This window comes from Pavona decussata, unplaced genomic scaffold (genome assembly GCF_977016875.1).
Source record: "Pavona decussata unplaced genomic scaffold, jaPavDecu1.1 SCAFFOLD_84, whole genome shotgun sequence".
NCBI lineage: Eukaryota > Metazoa > Cnidaria > Anthozoa > Scleractinia > Agariciidae > Pavona > Pavona decussata.
Window position 1 is genome coordinate 4405229 of NW_028145502.1, and position 20066 is coordinate 4425294.

Consider the following 20066-nt stretch of genomic DNA (forward strand, 5'->3'; position numbering starts at 1 on the left):
CCTAATCTTTGATTATTACTAGTAAGAGTTTAAAGCAAAAGCGAAGACAAATTCTGCCATTGGTTAACATCACTCAATCTGCAGACTTTCTGGGAGTGTTCGAGGGCTTCATGTTAGATTGCCAATTGGTCCTAAATAATATTTTTTAATTGAGAAAACTTTTCACATGCCTAACAGCTTTTGAGGATGTTGTGAGAAAACAAATGGAGCTAAGTTCAATCAATGCCCCCAAAATGACTCGCGCAACAACTTGATCCCAGTTTCTTGGAAAACAACGAACATCTCGCGAGCTGATGTAAGTGTCATCGATTTCGCGAAATTACATTAATTATATCATCGTTTTCTTTTGTCGGGATTGCGAGCTGGTCTCTGAGACTAGTGTTATTTCGATTTCGAGTTCTCCCATCACTGCTAACAGAGGCTTTCTTAACTTCTCGAAAGACAGGCTCTGTAGAGATTGTTAGTCTTCATTGCTCTCTGCAGGAATAGGTGTCAAGTAACGGTATAATCTCTTGCTGAAAAAAAAACCGGTAGTCCTCCAGTCTCAAAAATAAAATGGGCTTGGCTCTAGTTTTTTTGTAAAAGACGGAAATAGATTATTCGCAGAAGTGGCGAAAGTGTCGATTCCGCGAAATCACGTTGAATAAACTATGAAAACGTTGGCCGATTATAGTTTTATTTGCTTATTGCATTGCTGCTTACAAGTATTTGAGATAGATGAACAACCTTTCAACCACTATGCCGGTGAATCTTTGCCATTCCATAATCCCCACAACTAGTGTGGAAACGGTTATACAGCCGGTTATGAGCTTTACAGCTAGAACCACCTTACACGCCATAATAAATAGTACCACGGGAATGACCTTCTCAGCCATAGCAGTCAGAACCACTCCAATTGCAGAGCATATCAAACAGTGCCACTAGAAAGTACTTGAATAAATAGCTCTCATTTGAATGGTCACACTTTAGGATTTCCCCCAGATACTCAAGAGATAGAACCACCTTCTACAGCATAATAAACAGCACCACAGGAAAGTACTGCTCAGTAGCTTTCATTTGAATGATCGTACTTTAGGATTTCATCCACAGACTCAAAAAGATAGAACATTTTTCTACAGCATAATTAACAACACCACGGGAAAGTATTGCTTATATTAGGAGCTTTCATTTCAATGATTTCAGTTTAGGATTTAATCCACAGCCTCAGGCGAGGCAGGGGTAAGAGAAGAGATACAAGTTGAAAATGAAAACGTGTCAATGTACAGAAATTAGACCCCTCAGCAGCATCAACACATGTTTAACGTAAACAACTGAGATCATACGGCTTTCACCTCTTGGAGAGAAAGCGACCGGAGGTGGAACAAATCAATTGAAAACATGCATATGATAGCTTTCCTACAAATCAGAGTCATTTTGTATTATTAAGGCAACTTTTAACTCAATAACTAACAATTCAAAATTAAACGTGATTACCATGCATTTCGTGGCTTACTGTTTACAAGGAACTAAGAGGTTAAGTTCCAGAGATCTGAAAAGTTTCTATGCGCCAAGTAACGCTTCCTGTTAAGAAAATTACTGAAACTATAATATTAGTACATGTATACGGCGCTTGCACTTAGTATATGTAAGTGATAATCCACGGAAATAGTCCCGTGATCACTGCTGTCACCTTGCTGCTTATCCTATGGGATGATCCCGAGCAAACGATCCGAGAGGGAGCGATTCCAGAATTGCAGTTGTTCCCAGTACAACAATTATTACTGTAAGACCAGGTACTCGAAGAAGAAGGGCAGGATGGTGTATCGCTCTTCGTGGTGTCACAGCCGTTCTGTCCTCTGGCGCCACATCTTTTGTAGAAGACAGTTTTGCTTTCTTGTCCCGCGGCCCTGCATGTAAATTTGCCTGTTACACAATTTGGTGATCCTGATGGGCATGTGATTTTAGTCAGCTTAGAATTGCAATCTTCCAAGGACACTTCGCTTGTGCAACTGCCACAACTTAGACAAAGGACTAAAACAAACACTTTAAACCAAACTTTAAAGAAGAATCGAATACACTATCCAGAAAAATAGCTCTTTTCTCGATCACTCTGAAAATGAAATTACCTTTTTAAAGAGAGATTATAAACATGGTACTCCAAATGTTGATAATGTTAAAATTATATAAATTTGACAATCGTGTCTGTTTTGTCCACGAAATGTCAGTGCAAAACTCTAATCAGCGAAATAAATAGAATAACTGAGGCAGTCGTATTTTGCAGAATGCAGGATCTAACGCTTATCTATAACATATAGCACTTGAATATTAGTATTTAGGGTTCAACACTGATTATACAGACGGTTAGCTTTTAGTTGTTGTTATGGCGGACATTTTACATTATTGGACTTGCTTTGATTCGGCATTCGGCGTTCGCCGTTCTACGACATACCCGTGCAAGAATAAATGTGCTATCCTACAACATCAAAGCGGCAGCTGACGAATGTCTTCGAGACAGATAAATATCTGAGATAAATATCTGAGATGAATATCTCAGCTCAAGATGGCGGATAACCATGGTAGGACCCTAGAAAGGAATTAAGTTTCACTTGAGGTATGATATAATGTATTTTTTGCTTTTTTTTTTTTTTTTTTTGTACTTTATATACTTGAAAAAAAAAGGGGGTCTTCGTCTTCGAGTTGTCGGGGTCTAAGGGTCTTAGGGTCTTTATTTTAGAGATCTTCGTTTTCGAGACACCCTTATTTTGTCTCTCTTCTCAACGGTTAAATCAGAGACTAAATTAAAAGGATTTGAATGGAGTCATTGGAGCATAAAAGTCCCAATATCCCACCCACAAATTGCAATAAGATGCTGATTTTGGCAAGAAGGCATTTTTCATCATGCTCTTTGGGCAAGCCTCAACAAATACCATAATTTCAAAAATTCGAACATTTGTGACGTCTGTTGGTGATCCCAAGAAATACCTGTCCCATCATGCCATCTGGACGTTTCAGACTGCATCGCTGATCTCCATCATATGATCGTCGTAGTGCTTACGAAGTATAAACTCACGGGTGTAGACAAAACCTGGACCCCCCCTTCTGGACCCCCTTCTGAAACCCTCAAAATTTCGGAAAAAATAAAAAAAAAAAAAATTAAAATACATAACAAAAATTAAAGTAAAAAAAATAACACTTACTGCTTGGTATCCACGAAGGTTTCTTCAATTCATCGTGCAGCTTAAAAACGCTTCACTACCGTCTCTAAAGTTCGTAGTTTCACAGGTAATTCTCTAGTGAAGTTGAAATTCGTTCTTGACAGCCGCCTACTTCAGTAATTGCCTCCGAAATTGTCCTATAACTGTCGAGCCGATCTCCCGCCATTTTGTTCCGCCATCGATGGGGTAGGTACTTCATATATGGTAATTATTATGTCCTCACTTTTTATTTTGATAAGTATGTACCCAAATTCTTTTTGAAATCATTATGTCCCCAAATTTTATTTTTGATTTTAACTCTGTTACCTTGTTACCCTGTTACTCTGTTACCTTGTTACTCTGTTACCTTGTTACTCTGTCACCTCGTTACTCTGTTACCTTGTTATTCTGTTACCTTGTTACCCTGTTACTGTGTTGCCTTGTTACCCTGTTACTCTGTTACCTTGTTACCTTGTTACCCTGTTACTCTGTTACCTTGTTACCTTGTTATGTCACTTAATTTTCCCAGGCTGAGGGGTCCGCCTGAATCTATATTGAAGGTCATCAAAAAAAGCCATCTCTGGCAAAAAAGCTTTGTACTTGCTTGGCTGTAGGAACTTCAATAAAAAACGATTTGGCTCCGCGTTTTGTTAAGTCAAGTTGGCACAAGTCGTTTGGACACACACTGTGTTCAATTCCATCATTTAGAAGAAGCAAACATTTGGAACAGTATTTATGACAAATAATTGGGCTTTTCAAATGGTGAAAGTACTTCATGAAATTGTGGAGTGATTGTAAGCCAGGGTGAACCTCAGCACAATGTATACTGATTAAGGTTAAAAGATCAGCCATGGCTTCCCCAGATAAATGATACCGAGTGCAGTACGTAATAACAAGAAGCATGCTGACACTCACAGTAACAGTAGCTCCTGGGTATATAAATTTGTCTTGACCGTTCTGTTCCTCGTGAAGAGGCTCCATACTTTCGAAATCGCGTAGTGCCATAACATCAGTGTCTTGAGGACTGATGAAGAAATCGACAAGGTCACTATCTGGCGTCAGAAGTTCTCTTTCTATGGTGGATGGTTCTTCAGAAAAATAGTCTTTCATGTCCGTTACCACCTCTTCATACCACTTGTCTTTGCTTTCATGGTCATCTTCTGCTACAGTAAAAACCCGCGTGTAAGAACCTAGTGGTTTAAGAACCTGCTGGCAGAAATTTGCCATTTTAATACCCAAGAAAATAAGAACCTGTTTAGCCAAGCAAGATCAAGCATGATATAATAACAAAACCCGGCTGTCGTATATAAAAGTGATAAAACTACTCCCGGGTGGGATGGGAGGGAAATAAAACAAGTTGCTAAAGTTGCCAATGTTGCTAGCTCTACGAACTGATGTTAAAATGCAATCAAGCACGTGTGGTTTGAGACTAAACTACCGAAGTATATGTTATATTACTAGCTGCAGTAAAATCACAGCACTGTACTCAAGTAAATACTTCTGGCCATTCAAATCTATACTTAGGTTTAAGATGTTGCAAGACAAACGAAGCTGATGTAACATCCTCGTGTGCAAAAATTACAATCGTGCTGTACAATTCCTGCACCACACATCAAGGCCATAGTTTACAATTTAGAACAGCATCAGTCTAACAATGTCTGACCGATGCCTACCCTAAATTATATAACACAATAAGTAGGCAAGATGTGGAATGCAAGACAGCCTTTATTAATAATTAACTAAATAATTCTTTCTTCCTTAAATAAGTACAACAAATAATTCAAACAAAAATATACAATTCCTGCACCCCACATCAAGGCCATAGTTTACAATTTAGAACAGCATCAGTCTAACAATGTCTGACCGATGCCTACCCATAATTTAAGAGTCATTGTCTGAGAAAACCAGGCAGAGGTGAAAGATGGGGGTCGGCCGATTTCCTTCAAACTTTCACCATTTAATGTCTGTCCGAAATGATAATGAATGATGCTATTTAGCAATTCTCCTGCTGTTGCGTTTCGTAGTTTGACCACCCCCCCTGGTTTTGACCCTCACTGACCCTGATGTCACGCAAAATATATAAGCAGAATTTGAAGGTCAATAAAATATATTTCGCGTCATTTCTGGGGACTCATATCGATTGCTTCTATTGTTTACGGTCTAAAAAACGTTGTTAATGGAAAATATCACATAAAACTTAATTTTTTATAGAATTTTGCAATTTCCTTGCGATCGTGAAAATGTCTTGGGCCAAATGTGACGCAATTTCGAAACTGTTTTTCTCAGAGGTGCGGCGTTTCTTTCCGAAAATTTCAAGATATTTTTTAAGCCAAACATCTGTTCTCCCAAAATCAGCAAACTCTAACTTGAGCCATTAAAATGCGTTTGCATGAGCCACGCTCGAAGTCAAACTGACTCGGTATTTTTGCTAATAAAGTTCCACAGCGGGTTTTCCTTTCATCTTCTTCTTCTTCTTTTTTTTTTCCTTTTTTGGTTTTGGATAAGCTCGATGAAACTATCCTAACTCTCCGAGGTAGAACTTTCCTGGAAAATTTAGTTGAGTGTCGCTTTGGGCAGGAATAACATCAAATTGGTGTTAGCTCACACTTGATTTGATTAAGGGTGACATGTCACGGTAATTACGTGAAAGAGTTGACTTTGCGAGACAACAACCCGACAGAAACCGACAAAACAGGGCTGCAACCGTGGACAGCTGTTTCGTTCTTATTGGAACTCGTCAGCACGGTGTAGCAGTTCTATATGAAACCAGCGACAGAGCCAGCTCAAATAAAATGCAACAAAACCCATGTCCTATCAAGTTTCGAACTTTGAACCTGCCCGCTCCCCGAATCACGCGTTGCCACATCACGTGCCTCAGGGAGAAAGCACACAAAGCATCGAATTCCTGTCTCGCAAAGTCAACTGAATGTAGATGGACAAAACCATCTTAATATGAAACGCATGGACAAAACCATGCTTAAAAGGCACAGCATATCGGATCTGAAACCAGCGACAGAGCCAGCTCAAATAAAATGCAACAAAACTCTGGTTTCATATAGAACTGCTACATGTCGCTGGTTTCATATAGAACTGCTACACCGTGCTGACGAGTTCCAATAAGAACGAAACAGCTGTCCACGGTTGCAGCCCTGTTTTGTCGGTTTCTGTCGGGTTGTTGTCTCGCAAAGTCAACTCTTTCACGTAGTATCAGCCTTGCAGTTTGTGTTACAGTTTATTTTTGGCTGATTAGGTCTCTTGTAGATCCTACGTCAACTGACAGCATTATCGTTCGCGGTCCTTTGCAGTTTTCACGTCTACTTTATTTTTTGGGGCCGTAGGTCTTTACAGATCCGATATGCTGTGTCTTTTAAGCATGGTTTTGTCCATGCGTTTCAATGTTAAGATGGTTTTATCCATCTACATTCAGTTGACTTTGCGAGACAGGAATTCGATGCTTTGTCTGCTTTCTCCCTGAGGCACGTGATGTGGCAATATTTCATATCCATCAGAAGAAACTAGTTTTCTTTTATACCAAAAATACATATTCCTTGTAAAAAAAATGACAGCAGGATTGGCATGAGCTTTCTTCTGATGGATATGAAATATTGAATATATATTTGACAAACACTTTAATGAGGTAGAATGTTTCCAGCTTTTATTCCAAATTCCAACTAAAAGCTGGACGTTAAGATTGGTTGCCCTGTGATACGGCTAATTTGAGGCGGCATTGCGACTTCCGCGGAACAAATGTGCTAAACTTCGCATTCGGTTCCCACGGTCGTAAATGCTATGTTGTTTATATTTTTTAAATGAGTCTAGTATGCAGTCAGTCAGTTAACATAAAACGAACCTGAACCGATGGGAATAACAGCGTTATGCAGCTCAAAAATGCCTTGTGACATCTTGGCATTTACTCGTCGGGTTGGTTTGTGTATTACCCCGGCTTTCGTTGTCCCTTTAATATGACTTGGGTGGCAACACATAGTCCGTTTTTGGCTGGTCCAGTCTGTTGTAAGGTTCTTGCGATGTCTGGGGCAAACAGTCATTCCTCTCTTCTCATCTTCAGGGACATCAAATTTACCTGCTCTGTTGAGAATCAACTCGGCTTCGGAGATCTTTGAACCCGTCGCGCCACGCTTGCTTCCCAAACCAAGACTGGCGAGATGCGATTCATTATCTCGTGTACAGGATAGCAAGGCGAATCCACAGACCAGAAAGAGAACTTCAGATCCATGGTGGAACCCAACGCATTACAGAAGGAAGATTTGTTGTTCTTTCAATTGTCTGTTGTGAACGAACATATCGGAGGTTCGGTAATCAAGCTTCTCTTGCCGTGGCAAGTTTTACAGGTATTTGTTGCTGTTTTTATTTTAGTTAACAGTTATCGACAACAGACTGACTCCAAGACTTAACCTAGTATCAGGGAAAAGCTTGTTGTTACCAAGTTTAAAATGCAAATGTTAAAAGAAGCGAGAAATGTGTTCTGTTTATGATCACGTTTGACAAAATTGTCAATTACCGTGACATGTCACGCTTAATCAAATCAAGTGTGAGCTAACACCAATTTGATGTTATTCCTGCCCAAAGTAGTCTCCTTCGCAGCCGTTATTAGGGTCGTCACGCAAAGTGGGGAGGAGCGTTGCGTGACGACCCTAATAACGGCTATGCCCAAAGCGACACTCAACTAAATTTTCCAGGGAAGTTCTACCTCGGAGAGTTAGGATAGTTTCATCGAGCTTGTCCAAAAACAATAAAGAAAAAAAAAAGAAGATGAAATAAAGAAAAACCCGCTGTGGAACTTTATTAGCAAAAATACCGAGTCAGTTTGACTTCGAGCGTGGCTCATGCAAACGCATTTTAATGGCTCAAGTTAGAGTTTGCTGATTTTGGGAGATCAGATGTTTGGCTTAAAAAATATCTTGAAATTTTCGGAAAGAAACGCCGCACCTCTGAGAAAAACAGTTTCGAAATTGCCTCACATTTGGCCCAAGACATTTTCACGATCGCAAGGAAATTGCAAAATTCTATAAAAAATTAAGTTTTATGTTGAGTCGGGATATTTTCCATTAACAACGTTTTTTAGACCGTAAACAATAGAAGCAATCGATATGAGTCCCCAGAAATGACGCGAAATATATTTTATTGACCTTCAAATTCTGCTTATATATTTTGCGTGACATCAGGGTCAGTGAGGGTCAAAACCAGGGGGGGTGGTCAAACTACGAAACGCAACAGCAGGAGAATTGCTAAATAGCATCATTCATTATCATTTCGGACAGACATTAAATGGTGAAAGTTTGAAGGAAATCGGCCGACCCCCATCTTTCACCTCTGCCTGGTTTTCACAGACAATGACTCTTAATTTACCAACTCTTCATCATGCACTTGATTTTGGACGTTAGTTAATGCGGTATAATTGTTTACTTATGCAGGAACTGAAAAAGAAATAAAAAAGAGAGTTCCTGAGTTTGCTGCACGTCTGAAAGAGGCAAAAGAAAAAACAACTCTCAATGAGCCGAGAAAGAGAAAGCCCACAATGAAAGTTCTGGAACAGATGGAGAATTGGCAAGTGTTAGGGGAGGAAGAAGAAAGAAGAAAAAATTCTAAAACAAAGAAAAAAGTGAAAGAGACTGATGTTGGTGGGGGAAAAGAGAATGTCAGTAAAAACGATAACACAGTTGCCAGGGAAGAGACCGCTAAGGGCATCGACACAAGAAAGGAGAAAATTAAATCAACCTAAAGGAAGGCAACTGCAAATGCAGCAGAAGAAAGACAGACAAAGAAAGGAAAAAAGGCTAAGTCGGATGAAGCTGATGCCAAAATAAAAGCTTCAAAAGAGGCAGCTATGAAGTTTTTTACTGACAACGACAGTGAACTAGAAGTGATAGAAGTAGATGTGCAGCAAACAACCAACCATTTGCTCCCCAGTAAGTCTGCAACCATGCACACACAACAAGAAAGGCAGCATGTTCCGCCAGATGCTCAACGACAGATACCCTGAATTCTCAGGTGATCCACTGGCAGCGAACGATTTGGAAACAGATTATCCACCAGCTCCTCTTCTTGTACAAAAGAATCCATCAATTTCTCATCCAGTACCAATAAATAACCCATCAGCTAATCATCTGGCACCACATCATCCACCTGCTAATCACCTGGTACCAAACATAATGTCTCGTTCTGAAAACTCCATGGTCTCCACTGCATCAGCATTACCAGCCAAAAAAGCAATCATGCAGTGTCCTCTCCAAGATGATTCATCTTCAAACCGGCCTACAAGTAAGCTGCCGGACAACACACCGCACAGCATACTCTTGAGACCTGAATTGGTCTCCCAGCTAGTCAGTGCCTTGCAAACTGTAAATTACCCTGAGCTGGCCACAGTGGGCGAAGACACTGCAAACAAAGGAGACAAAAGCAATCTGCCTGAGGAGACGATTTTTTCTACCAGAAGAGGTCCTGAGGAATCAGGCAAAGCGGAATGTCAAAATTGCAAGCCTATCATCGACCGGCTCAAACAAGAAATTAGAGAACTGCGTGGTTGTCAACTACCTGGTACGTTAGGAGAATTATGTCGTAGTTCCCTATTTGTTTGTTATGTGTTATGGTAATCATACAAAAGCAAATGCACACAAGCATGCATAAAGAACATCCAAAATAAGCTACTTAATATATCGTTTTGTTTTAAATACAATTTTAGAAAGTTTACTTAAACTTTTCCTTATCTGTCATAAATGCCAGGCAGCCAATGCAAACATGACTGTATTATCAATCATAAAAATTGTTATTTGCATAGCTCACAGGAAAATTACTAGCATAATGTCGTATAAGCAGCATTCACTTGATGGTCATACTTGTCTAGGCAATTCACACATTAAAAAGTCAAGCTCAAATCTATGACCAGAATTAAAGTTCGAAGTAGTCCTATTGTAAATACTGAGAAGGCAACAACTAGAGTTGTTTACACTTCTAATACCTATAATGCTGTTGTAATTCAGCCGGAATAGTCTGATGAAATGTGCCAAGGGAAGGTGTATTTGACCATGAGCTATATATAGGAAACATGCTAGCTGACTTTTAAAATATGGTAGTAATTTTGTCACATTTTAGGCATGCCGGGTAGTCATTCGCATACAAAGGTGTTTCTTGTAGTGTGAAAAATAATATGTAGTGCACCATCTCTTTTTCCCCTCATATTTCTGTTTTAATTTGATAGAAACTTCAACCGAGATTATTTCTTTTCTTGAGAAACTTGTCTTGGCGATGAAGAATGGAAACCAAGTAAGACGACCTACTTAATATATTAGCATGTTGATCTGATCTATGTATTTTCCCGCACATTAAAGAATTTGTCTCTTCTCCCCATTTAACCGATGTTTTCTCACCCTTCACCAGGAGATGCAAGTGGCATGTACGTTCCGTGTGTCTGATCCACATGTAGAACAAGGGAACCAAGGAAAAAGTGTAAGTAATAAGTCAGAAGTATGGAATTACAGTTAAACCGTCTGAAGAGCAGCAAATAAATTGTAATTTATAAAAAGTTCACGATATTAAATTTTTAATTTGTAAGACATATTTTGATGTGACTTTCTACGTCAGTAACAAAATGTATTTGGAAAACAGTTCGAATTTATAACAACTTAGAGTTAAATATTTTATGTTTTCACATAACAAGGTGAGTGACCCAATATAATTTTTGACACTTAATTAATGCACTTCCTGGATTTCCAACAGGTCTCCAGATCAATTCATTTGTTTCAAACACAATTTTATTATGAAAGGTGCTAATAAAAAAAAAAACGATAAAGTATTAACCACAAATTGTCTTTTTTTTGTGACAGGGAATGACCCCTCTTATACCAGAGTCAGGCGTATTCATACCAACGGTTACACTAGGGGCCATTTTGGATCAAAGCAATAAAGACCCCAACCACCTTTTCCACAAACTAGTTGACCACTTTTTCAGTCAACATATTCTCGCAACATCAACTGCCTGATCTATTGAAATCAAACTCCAAAAAGTTCTGGTCTTCATTCAAGTCTACAACTAAACAATCCAGTGTTCCTAACAAAGTGACGTGGACTCGTTCCAATGAATCGTACAGAGCGGACAAACCAGTCGATGTTGCAAACTTATTTAACAGCTATTTCTACTCAGTTTTCAATCCACCCTGCTCAACCAGTGAGTATGAGGACTTTCAAGCATCCAACTTACTCGAACCACATAGCCCGCTACAAATTTCTCAGCTCTCTTTGTCTCCTGCCGAGGTTCTCAACGCCCTTAGTGTTTTAGATGTGAACAAAGCAACTGGTCCCGATAAGATCCCGGCGAAACTTTTGAAAAACTGTGCACCGTGCATTTCTAATTCATTGTGTACAATCTTCAACAAATGCTTACAGCTTGGTAAACTTCCAGCTGCATGGAAAGTGGCAAATGTTATTCCGATCCACAAAAATGGCTCTCCTGGTGAAGTATCCAACTACAGACCCATCTCTTTATTACCTCTTGTTTCAAAGGTCTTGGAACGTTGTGTATACAATCATCTTATTGAGCGCATTTCTAGCCAGCTTCACAATCTACAGTATGGTTTCCTAAAGGGAAAATCAACCACATCGCAGCTTCTTCAAGTCTTGAATGAAATTGGTGAGCTGCTTGATAAACGAGTGCAAGTTGATACCATCTATTTAGACTTTGCGAAAGCTTTTGACAGAGTTGACCACCAGCTTCTCCTGAAAAAGCTACGTCTATTTGGCATCAATGGCAGTCTCCTCTGCTGGTTCTCCGATTATTTACATTTTAGATTTCAGAAAGTAAGTGTTCTCGGTAAAACATCAACACCTTACTTAATTCAAAATACACCAGTCAAACGTACTGATGCTCAAAAGGATCTCGGGATATTAGTATGTAAGGACTTGAAATGGAACAGTCAAGTACTGGCGGCTGCCTCTAACGCTAATAGGATGCTGGGTTTTATTGGTAGGTCGACACTTGAGGTCAAAAATCAATCTGCTCGCAAAGCACTGTATACAGCCTTAGTGATGAGCAACCTCTCATACAGTTCACAAGTATGGGCCCCGCAGTCAGACAAACTGATCGAAATTATCGAGAGAATACAACGACGTGCAACTAAATATATACTCTCACTACCCTACAGGACTGGTATCTCGTATAAAAACAGACTAACACTCACAGGCCTTTTCCCTCTGTGCTATTGGCATGAATACTTGGATCTAGTCTACACTTATAAATCTATTGTTAATAGTTCTGACACCAATTTTAAGATATTTCAACCTATTAGAGTTACAAGGCGTTCTGCTCCAACTAAGAGTATATTTAACAATTATTCCATGAGCGCGCGTTGGATATGAGATGGTAAATAGCCAACTAGGCGCGAAGCGCCGAGTTGGCTATAACTAATCTCATATCCAACAAGCGCGAATGGAATAATTGTTTTATTAAATTCTCCGCGTTTGGACATTGCTGTTGAAGTTTATTGAATTTTTATATTTTAAGAAAAATTTTCTGTCAAATTTAAACTACCGGATGTTGAGGCAACCTCCGACCAAAGCGCGCGAAACCTACTGATCACATGACACGCGCAGCGCTTTGCAAACGGAGTTGAATGAAAAATCGAAAGCGAAGAAAATCGGACACAGTCGGACATCTAAAATTCAAGAAACGTTTTATAAATGTACGAATTATAACCTTTCTGAGACTAGCATTCAAGTGCTTTTGAAGTTCCAGCTCATCGAGAAGCGTAATAGTTGTGCACATTTGAGCAAATGTTCTGCTGTGAAGCGAAGGAAGAGATCAGGGCAAGGATGGCTTTCTTCATGCTGAACTGAATTCCTCGCGGACGATTTAAAACACTTCAGGCAAGTCCAAGTGTACGAGGTACAACCTCACTGAGACAAGCATTCGGTGCAAGTTTTTAAACTTCAAGCTTATTTGAGAAGCGTAAGAGCTGTGCACTGTTAATGCAAATGTTTTGCTGAGTGGTGCCGAGCGACGGAAATGAACATTATGGACGCCGCTCGTACGGAGCTGAAGTCCTCGTAAATTCGTAAAAACATAAAGGCAGGCATGAAGCTCTTCCTGAGAAATTTCTTCGATTGGCTTTAGCCTCTTACCGCCAGGATTTGCAAGCCATCCTGAAATTTTTGAAGGTAACCGGTTGTTATTATTGTTGTTATGTGATCTAAAAAATCGTAAAATCTTGCATTTTGGAAGATTTTAAAGGAAACTTCAGAGATACGTACAAGTGTCATACCGAACTTTGTGGCTTTTATTGTTGTTATATTGAGATGGCATTGTTTGGTATTTCTTTCTTTTCCTTTTTCTTTTTCTACATTTTTCCGAAGAAACTTTTGCTTCCTCCCGAAAAAAAATTTAGCTTAGCGACACCTGGGGCTTTCGTTTTCCATATAAGGTCAAACTACGGTATATGAGCTGATAACCGAGATTTAGTGAACCAATCAGAACGCTAGAAATGCAATATCCGAGGCTGAGAATTTAATAATACTAGATATACCTAAAGCTAAGACTGTCACGTTCCAGAAGAGTTTTCACTCAAGAGCCTCAAGAGCATTTAACACACTTCCAGACTTCTTGAGGGACAATGCAAAATCTATAGATGTATTTAAAACTAATTTGAGGGCATACTACCTAGATTTGACTTTAAATGTGTACGATCCCGCAGTACCTCAAACGTTCAAAAGTGTCTGCATAAAATGTCATCAAAGCAGATCATTACCTGTATTATTAGTTAAAATGTGTTGTTAATTAGTTGTCAATACTTAATTATTATAATGTGATTTCATTTATACAAGGAGTCTCGTTATTGGAACATATCGTTCTGTGAGTTCTCTCCTGTCAGAGGTTTCTTCATTTTGTTTTTTTCTCCTCTGGCGAAGTTTAAAAATAAATAAATAAATAAATAAATAAATAAATAAAATAAATAAACATCTCAAAGAACGAGCAAGTCATTGAAGAGGCCTCTGGATCAAAATATTGTGAAAGCCATTGAAGGTAGGACTGAATTCTGAATAATAGCAATATTCCTTGATCAGGAAGTATGTGATCATTGTACTCTGTACTGTCTGTACTTTGTGTGTATGTGCTTCTTCACTAGGTTAGTTACAGTTTAATTATAAGATATTGTAGGACCGTTCGTATTTCCAGCTGTATTCTTAGTTTTTACGTCACGCAAGTAAAAAAAAAGATCGCTTACAATTCAGTAATATTGAAGCAAAGAAATTGACTATTGTAGAAGAGTTTTAAATAAACACCGTGTCAAAAAGTTTCAGGGCTGTGTGATTTACCGAATTTGAGTTATTCGGGAAAGGGTACCACTAAAAATTATAGTGTTTGAGGCCCCGTGTTTGTGTCCCGCATAACTACTTGTTCTCGGGCTTCTCCTACAGAAATAAACTGTTTACATATATCTCGCGATAAAGTCCGCCAATTAATTGCCTGACAGTAAAACCGCGACCAAAGTGGGTATCCTTTGTGGTCATTTTCGCAGTTAAACAATGCTTTTGGCGGTTATAGAATCGATCGATGTCCCTAAGCTTTTTACTTTTCTTTTCCAGTCGATTCAGTGTTCGTAATGGTAGCCTAGCTACTCGCCTTACGATCACGTTGTTTGCACCTTCTTACATGAGGATTATAAATTCAGTATAATAAGCAAACCTCGCATAACGAGATCTCAAGACTGTCTTTTCCCACCTTTATTGTCATCATTGAATCGTTGTATACATTTCCAGTTAAGTGAACAGCTTTGCCTGAGATATCACAATCATCAAATACCGAAATAACAAGTATTTGTATAGCCATCGATGAACGCGGGCATAAACTACTAGCAAGATAAACTCAACAAAATCAATACGAATGCAAAAATTAAAGAAATAATATAGTTACCCAAAAGCTGCTCGTAGACTCTCGTGTTGATTAAGAAACTACCCAGTTGCATTTCAGTGGTCCAGTTGTTCGTAATGTTTAAGTGTTCAAAAGCGTCACTTTATAGTCCACATAGCTAAGTTCGATAGTTCATAGTAAAGTTCATGGACCGACCCGTTCCAAAATAGGCACTCGTATTAGAATTCACAATATTCAAGCTTGCAATCCCTGAGATTCCACCGAAAACAGATAGCTTTGCTTCACTTGATCAAGCGTGCAAAAAGGAAACACTTGGAAAAAACTCGACGCATTCTACGCATACTTTTTTTTTTTATCTTGAAGACAGTGACATGAGGAAAATAAACCCGTGCTCATTTTAAAGGTTGAGCTTCCTTTTTTGGAAGCTATCTCGACTAATAAAATTAAGCTTAAGTTTACAAGGCATGCATGTTTCAAGACTAAGCCGGCAATTTCATTATTTTTACAGCTTTCGTCGTGTCTGCTGCAAAACGTTGGAATGCTGTTCCCTTGACTCATGCACAGATTATCAAGAAGTTGACAAACAAGTGCTCCGCTGCCGAGCGAGCAATCAAGAATAAGCTGTACACCGTGCCGTCAGGCAGTAGCCAGGACAATTGCCTCAGCTAAGCGTAGCTTAGTGATAACTAAGATAGCGGATTGCAGTTTTAGTTTTAAAAAAATGTGCCTAGTTGGATGTAATTCGCTTTGAGGCTTATTTCTGTTTTTCGTAGCCTTGCCGCTACCTGAGCAGGAAAAAGTGAGAGAAATCTCCGGCTTTATTGTCCAGTAGCGGTGCCACAGCCTAGCTTTTAGTTATTGACTCAGGTGCGTAGGAGGGGGGTTCGAGGGGTTCGAACGAACCCCCTCTGAAGATCAATAGTGGCGGAAGAAAAACTTTTCAATTAAGTTCCTGTGGTCAGAGATATAAACCCTTTCTTTAGGCCTTATGTCTTATCCTAAGTAAAAATAAAAATTGTCAAGAACCCTTGGAGATTCAAAATTTTAATGACGTTTCATTTTTGCGGTAAAACCGCACCGTCCCGAAAAAGCCATAGAAAGTACCCTCTCCACAACTCTTTTCCTCCAAATTCCAGAGTTGGAAAATTATGGTTCAGGACGGACGAATCGTTGCTGATTTGTGTGCTTCGTCACTAAAAGCATGTGATCCCGACGACTTCCACAACCTGTACATGCTCCTTAAAATTGCTGCCACCTTTCCAGCAACCACTTGAGAATGTGAACGTTCCATAAGCACAATGAGGAGGTTGAACAACTACCATGGTAGAGAGTAGGCTGTCCGCCCTGGCTCTAATGCATATTAATTATGATATGAGAATAATGCCTGTCAATCTTGACGAGATAGTCAATTTGTTGTTAGGCCTACATCCGCGAATTATGCAGTTTACCAGCTTGGTGTATGACTATTAGCAGATCGAATAGCTTTCAGAACTTGACAGGGCGCGGAATTTACATTGAACTTTCTTGTTTAAGTTGAAACAATTATGCCGTCGAAATTATGTATATAGCTTAAAAAGCTGTTGTAAACAAAGTTGTGATTTGCCTAAAATGGGTCTCAAAATGCAGGAAATGGACATTCCTCGGAGGGCGGTCCCATGTTAAAAAAATAAAAAATAAAAATAAAACAAAGGTACCTGATTGCAGCTTTCTAGAGGTAAATTGATTTTCTATCATGGTCATCAGTTCTTGGCTATTTGTCGACCATTTGTGAGTTCTACCCAGTGTCACATCAAACCGTAAAACATGCATTTCCGAGCGTGTTGTCCGCTCTCTCTCAACTTGAATGGGTCTGCGATCAGCGTAATTTGCCGTTTCGTGCAAGTTTTGATGGCTTTCGCTCGACGTGGTTGGCGGCGAGATCTGATATTTCTAAAGGAGGTCCATAATCCAGAATAATCGATAGATTTGCGAAACTCTTTCCAGTGAATTCTGGTGTATATTTGTTTTCACAAAGAACATTTGTGTTTGTAACTGTACTCGCAGTTCTTCAAGTTGCGCCTTCGAAGTTTATGACACGGTCGTGCTTGTGTTGGCCTCTGTATCGCCCATTTGTTAATGGTAGAAATTGCTTTGCTGATGTCTTACTGCTTGTTTATGCTGATAGGAGGTTGCCTGGTTTTCCTTGTCGCCAATTTTGTGTTGTTGTAAAATGCCTTTTAATGTAGCTATGCTCTGCTCCAATTGATACACACGATTGTTACAAAACTGGAAAAAACAATATCAAATACTAAGATCAAGTGCTTGTCATTCTACCTTAATTTAACAGTCAACATGCTTATCCTCGGACTAAGAGTTCGTTGTTCGATTCCATTATCTCAATTGTCAGTTTATAATTCGATATTAACTTACCTCTAAAAAGCTGCAATTTATCCTGTTATCACTGAGGTGACTCCATTTCGTTGTTCCTACTGACAATACATAGCAATTCTTTGTTCTTTGTGTGCTAAACTAAAAGCAAAGTGGAAAGGCCTAGCTTTCTAAACTACTCACTTTAGTTTAATATTGTAAATGGTTTGAACCCAGGAGTCATGTCATAAGTACGTAAATTACGATCATCCGGGTGAGTGTAGTCCTGAGAAGGACTGTTTGTGGTGACTTTGACTGACGTTTCGACAACCTGAGCGGAAGTCATCTTCAGAGTCAAGTGAATTGTGGAACGTCAGTAGGTGGTATATACGTCTCTGGTTGTTAACCTGATTGGTCAACGAAGTCCAGATGTTATCGGTCGTTTGTCAGTAAGCCGTGATGTAATTGGCTGTGAAGACTTTAAAAAGTGATTGGTGCGTTTCAATCCGTCTTTTGTTGGTCAAAAAAGTCCGTGGGTCTATTGTTAGTAAAATGTCTATTGTTTGTCTGTTTCGTTGTTTTTGTCAATAAGTCGTTTGTATGGTGCAGGTAGTTATAGGCAACGGTTGAGTGGCGTTTGTTCTAAGTTAGTAAACCAGCTTTCCAGAGTGAGTCGTTGATAGTAATTTGTACTGTAGGTAATGCACTTGGCAGAGTCCCAGTCGATTCTGTGGTTCGTTTGTAAATGGTGCTCAGCAATGTGATTGTTGATATCACCATTTCTAGTTGCTCGTTTGTGTTCAGTCAGTCGTACGTTTAAATTTCTGCCGGTTTCACCAATATAAGTGGCCTGGCAGTCGCAGCATTTGATCTTGTAAACTGCTCCCTGTCTGCGGTTCGGTTCGTCTTTGTCCTTTACCTTCGTCAGTAGTTGTCGTAAAGTGGTTATAGGTTTGTGAGCTACACGGATATTGTAGGGTTGTAGAATCCGTGCGATAGTCTCAGAAGTGCCCCTTATGTGTAAGGTATAGTCACAGTAGTTACGGGAGTCGCATCGTTGTTTGTGACGTTAGGTTCAGTGTTCTTGTAAGTGTATCGTCTAACAAAGTCCTTGTTATAGTTGTTCTTGTTGGAAACGTTGTCTAAGTAGTTGTTTTCGTCTGAGAGTCTGTCAGGTGAGTCACAAACCAGTTGTGCTCGCCTTGTTAAGGTCTGTATAGTCGTTGCTTTGTGAGAAGTTGGGTTGTAGGATGACTGGTCCAGTAGTCTGCCAGTATGTGTTGGTTTCCTGTAAACCGTAGTACTTAGTTTGTTGTCGTTGTTGTTACGGGTAACTAAGCAGTCTAGAAAAGGTAGTTTACCATTTTCTTCGATCTACTTAGTAAACTGTATGTCAACGTTCTGTCTGTTAAGGTGTTCGTGAAAATCGTCGATTTCGTCTTTGTGTGCTGCTGTAAAGGTGTCGTCTACGTACCGTAACCATAGCAGTAGTGTCCGTTTGTAGGTTGCTAGGGCTTGCTCCTCGATGTTCTGCATGACAATTTCTGCTACAACAACAGAACTTGGTGAGCCCATAGCTGTTCCGTGTAACTTTTTGTAGTGCTTTCCGTTGTACTGGAAGTACGTGGACGTCATCTGTAAGTCATCTGTAGGCAGTGGCAGTTTTGTCGTGGAGTTCTCGATGGCGGTAGCAGTACAGTCTAGAGCCAATTGAAGTGGAATACTGGTGAACAGTGATTTCACATCAAAAGACGCAAGTTTGTAGTCGTCAGGTATTGGAATGTACTGTCTTGATAGCGTCAATAAAGGTCTCGGTAGACTGTAGTTTGTGTCGGGATTCGTTTGTCAACGGTTTCAGTATAGTCGTCAAGTATTTGGAGAGTTCGTAAGTCGGGGACCCACAGAACGAGACTATGGGTCGCATGGGTATGTAAGGTTTGTGCAGTTTTGGTAGTCCGTAGAGTTTAGGTGGCTGCGGTACGCGGCACCTCAGTCTGTTGTAACGTTGTATGTCAATAACGTCAGTTTTCTTAAGGTCAAGTAGTTTACTGTTAAGTTTACGTTGAAGTGATGGCGTCGGGTCTCGTTTCAGTTCTTCGTATGTCTGTTTGTCGTTAACTAGAGTGTCCATTTTGTCGTAGTAGTCTGTCTTGTCCATAACAACAGCCACTCGTCCTTTGTCAGCGGGGAGTATGACGATGTTTTCGTCAGTTTTCAGTCGTTTCAGTGCTTGTCGTTCGTCTTTAGTCAAGTTGCTGTCAGTTAGGGAGGATGATTGTATAGTAGAAGCAATTCTACTTCTGATGTTATCCTTGGCCGATTCTGATAGTTCTCTCTGACGAGACAGAACTGCCTCAACACTAGATACAATAGCCTCAGTCGGTATTTGTTTAGGTGTCACTGAGTGTTTCAGTCCGTAGGAGAGTACCTGTGTTTCAGTCTTGTCTAAAGGACGGGAAGAAATATTCCAGTTGTCGTCTGTCTTGTGTCGTTTTGTCTTGTGTCGCTCCACAATTCACTTGACTCTGAAGATGACTTCCGCTCAGGTTGTCGAAACGTCAGTCAAAGTCACCACAAACAGTCCTTCTCAGGACTACACTCACCCGGATGATCATAATTTACGTACTTAGTTTAATATGCAGAATGTGGTTTAATTAGTGCCTGACAAT

The 20066-nt window shown here is 39.7% G+C and overlaps 1 long non-coding RNA gene across 1 annotated transcript; it reads right to left on the minus strand.

Moving 5' to 3' along the window:
• Positions 1 to 1382: 1382 nt before the first annotated feature.
• Positions 1383 to 2461, minus strand: LOC146475580 (uncharacterized). The gene is made up of 2 exons (XR_014865845.1): positions 2376 to 2461; positions 1383 to 2010 (listed from the first exon to the last, which is right to left on the minus strand). It is a non-coding gene; the product is annotated as an uncharacterized LOC146475580 (long non-coding RNA).
• Positions 2462 to 20066: the final 17605 nt, after the last annotated feature.